General features: G+C 45.8%; 1 pseudogene; it reads left to right on the forward strand.

Annotated features, from left to right (window-relative positions):
* The first annotated feature begins 1,453 nt into the window (after positions 1-1,453).
* Positions 1,454-2,789, forward strand: LOC127030820 (olfactory receptor 14A16-like; annotated as a pseudogene).
* The last annotated feature ends 1,363 nt before the right edge of the window (positions 2,790-4,152 follow it).

The following is a 4,152-nucleotide window of genomic DNA, read 5'->3' on the forward strand; positions in this document are numbered from 1 at the left end:
AGCCCTGGAGTTCTCTGTCCCTGGCAGGCATGGGGCTGCGGCTTCTCTCCGGCTTAGCCGCAGTCCTGCACCTGCTGGGGACAGAGAGAACCAGCGCCCGCAGCCCTGGTATTCTCTGTCCCTGGCAACCACAGGCCTGCGGCTTCTTCCTCCTGCTGAGCACTAAGCGGGTGCACATAAATGCCCCAGCGGGCACCATGTTGCCTGCAGGCACCTCTTTCGGGACCACTGACCTAGTTGGTTCCTCCAGCACTTGCACTTGGAAATTGTCCCCTACACTTTTCAAAACTTCCTGGATTGTCTGTGCACTGCTGTCTTGCTCTCCCAGCAGATATCAGGGTGATTGAAGTCCCCCATGAGAACCAGAGCCTGTGATCTAGTAACTACTGTTAGTTGCTGGAAGAATGCCTTGTCCACCTCATCCTCCTGATCTGGTGGTCTATAGCAGACTTGGTGATTACCTGTTCTGTTCATTCCCTCTGGGGCATCTGGCATTGGTCACTGTAGGAAGACAGGATACTGAGCTAGATGGACCTTTGGTCTAACCCACTATGATCTTGATCTTGATGCTATTAAGAGCACTGAGCAGGATTTTTACAATTCTTAACAGTGGAATCTTATAGTGGAGTGATTAGGGTGGGTGGCTTGGAGTCAGGACTTCTTGCTTCTGTTCCCAGCTCTGGGTTTAGCATATGATCCAATGATTATGGAAGGGGTGGGGCAATATCACGACTCCTGGGTTCAAATCCCCATGCCTCTGAGAGAGCATGGGGTCATGGGTGCTATAGGTTATAGAAGTGAGAAAGCAGTCTGGGACCTTTTTTGTTCTGTTATGGGTAGATAGTGTAGGGTCATGGCTAGAACAGCTGACTGAGATTCAGAGTTTGTCCTGCATTCTGTTGCTGATTCTACAGTCAGTCATTGCATAGCCATGAGTGAGCCCTTTCATCTCTGTAGTAGATGCTACTCCCATTTGCAGCAGTGTAAATATAAAATAATTCCACTACTTTCAGTGACATTACCCGAGATTTACAATGGTGTATCTGACAGCACATTCTAGCTCTCTGGTCTGCATTTTCTGGTCTCTCTGGTCTGCATTTTCCCCTCACCTAATTTTATACTTCATCGAGTGGAATGATATACAGACCCCTAAAAAGCAGTTGGTCCTTACTCTGTTTTCCTTCAGCTTGGTGTAAATCAGCAGCAATCTCATTTGGTCAAAGGGGCTGACTATCCTCTCACTCTACCCAGTGTAAATCTGGACTAACTCCACTAAGAGTCAGTGGTTCCTCTACTCCCCTTCCCATCTTACACCAATCTACACAAGCCAGGGGTCTGACTTCTGTGAACTAAGGTGGTTTTCACAAAAATAAGAATTATTTTACTGAAGTAATCGTGACCATTGCCCTTCTCCTTCCCTCCAGAGGCAGCGCGTGATGTTCTGAGGAAGAAAATGTCCAACCAAACCACCTTGATCCATTTCCTTCTCCTTGGATTCTCAGACATTTGGGAGCTGCAGATTTTGCACTTTATGGTGTTCCTGGTGATTTACCTGGCAGCCGTGATGGGGAACCTTCTCATCATCACAGTCGTAGCCCTCGACCACCATCTTCACACTCCCATGTACTTCTTCCTGGTGAACCTGTCCATTATAGACCTCGGCTCCATCTCCGTCACCATCCCCAAATCCATGGCCAATTCCCTAATCAACTCCAGATCAATTTCCTATACTGGATGTGTCATCCAAGTCTTTCTCCTCATCTTCTTGATGGGAACAGATTTTTTCCTTCTCACTATCATGGCGTATGACTGATACATTGCCATCTGCCAACTACTGCACTATGAGAATGTGATGAACAGGAGAGCTTGTGTCCAAATGGCAGCCAGTGCCTGGATCGGTGGAATTCTTCATGCTGCACTGCACACCGGGAACACATTTGCAATAACTTTCTGTTCAGGCAACATAGTGGATCAGTTCTTCTGTGAAATTCCCCAGCTCCTCAAACTTGCCTGCTCTGACTTGTACCTCAGGGAAATTGGGGCTCTCATCTTTAGTGCATGCATAGTCTTAAGTTGTTTTGGTTTTATAATTGTGTGGTATGTTCAGATCTTCAACACAGTGCTAAGAATCCCCTCTGAGCAGTGACAGCATAAAGCCTTCTCCACCTGCCTTCCTCACCTCACTGTGGTTTCCTTGTTTGTTTTCATTGGTATCTTTGCCTACCTGAAACCCACCTCCAGCTCAGCATCAAATCTGGATCTCATGGTGGCTGTTCTCTATTGTGTGATGCCTCCTATGATGAATCCGGTCATTTACAGCATGAGGAACAAGGAGATCAAATCTTCATTGAGGAGACTGACTGTGGGGGGGGTTATTCATCACGAAGTAATTTTCTGTCTTTTTCAAATAAATTATCTTTCAGTTTGTGTCTCCCAGTCCAAGATTCTGCTCTCAATTGCCCCCAGTGCAAATTCACATTAACTTCACTGATGTCAATGTATTTGGGCTGGTTTACATCATTAGAAGATCTGACCCAATCCTGGAGTTAACATGGTGTGCATTTCATAGGAGGGAAGAATCAGCATTTCATTCTGTAACCAAGCAATGCCTAATAAACTGTGTTACCACTTACACCTGTTCCATGGACACTAAAAAACAAGGATGGGAGCTTCTTTCCCTTTTATGTATTAATTAAGGTAAAAAGTGATCATCATGATAATCTAATCTGACCTCCTGCACCTTGCAGGTCGCAGAACGTCACCCACGCACTCCTGTAATAGACCCTTAGCCTGTGGCTGAATTAGTGACATCCTCAAATCATTTTGTAAACACTTCTATTTACAGAAAATTCATCATTTATACTAGTTTAAACCTGCAAGTGACCCACGCACTATGCAGCAGAGGAATGTGAAATCCCCCAGAGTCTCTGCCAATCTGACTCCAAATATGGCGATCAGTTAGACCTTGCGCATGTGGGCAAAACACACCAGGCATATTCCTGGCAAAGAATTCTCTGTAGTAACTCAGACTCTTCCCCATCTAGTGTCCCATCTCCAGAAGTTGGTGATTTTTGCTACTGGCAGTTGCCGATGGGCCACATACCATTGTAGGCAGTCTCATCATGCCATCCCCTCCATAAGCTTATCAAGCTAAGTCTTGAAGCCAGTTAGATATTTTTTGCCCCCACTGCTCACCTTGGAAGGCTGTTCCACAGGTTATCAGCGGAGTCAGACTGACATAAAAGTGGCGTATGTGAGAAAATAATCAGACCTTAACATTTAGGGCTAGATCCTTAGCAAACCAGTGTAGTTCTATTCATTTTGATAGCACTTAACCAATTTACACCCTATGGGGATCTGAAATTCTAATTTCAATGGAGATACATCCATCTACATGTATCCTTGATAGAAGCTACGTAGGGGTTGAACGCAGGGCCTGTAGATTTTCAAGCAGGATCCCATAATCTCTAGGCTACAAGCACTAAGTGAACTAGTACAGAGACAAAAACAGACTCGTAAGCTGCTGTACAAGCTCTGACCACTAGAGGAGACAATGAGCCACACTGTGTTAGCCTGGGTAACCTGCACATTTCTGGAGTGTGAGGATCTGAGTGACCGTGTGTACCTGAGAATAAATGGCAATAACAATGACATGGGAATAGTGGGAACGTCTGGCCTCCAGGATGTGTGAGGTAAACTGAGTTCAGAAAAAGCAGCCCCACAGAGTCACTTATACAAACGCCACCTACTGGTCTCTGTGTGTTACAAATCTCCTCTGTGCCCAATCCCCAGAGTCCATGAGTCTGTCACACCCCTACCAGGAAGCCTGCATGTTTAGATCAAGCTGCAGGGACTCCCACCCTTACTTCTGGAGGTCCCTGGTGCAACCACAAGATACCAGCCAAGATACTGACCATCATATAAGTGCAACAGGGTCTCTATTTCTATATTTATCCTAGAATCATAGAATTGTAGAACTACTCCAGTCCCCTGCACTCATGGCAGGGATAAGTATTATCTAGACCATCCCTGACAGGTATCAGAGGATAGCCGTGTTAGTCTGGATCTGTAAAAGCAGCAAAGAATCCTGTGGCACCTTATAGACTAACAGACGTTTTGGAGCATGAGCTTTCGTGCGTGAATACCCACTTC

The sequence above is a fragment of the Gopherus flavomarginatus genome, chromosome 11 (assembly GCF_025201925.1).
Source record: "Gopherus flavomarginatus isolate rGopFla2 chromosome 11, rGopFla2.mat.asm, whole genome shotgun sequence".
Classification (NCBI taxonomy): Eukaryota; Metazoa; Chordata; order Testudines; family Testudinidae; genus Gopherus; species Gopherus flavomarginatus.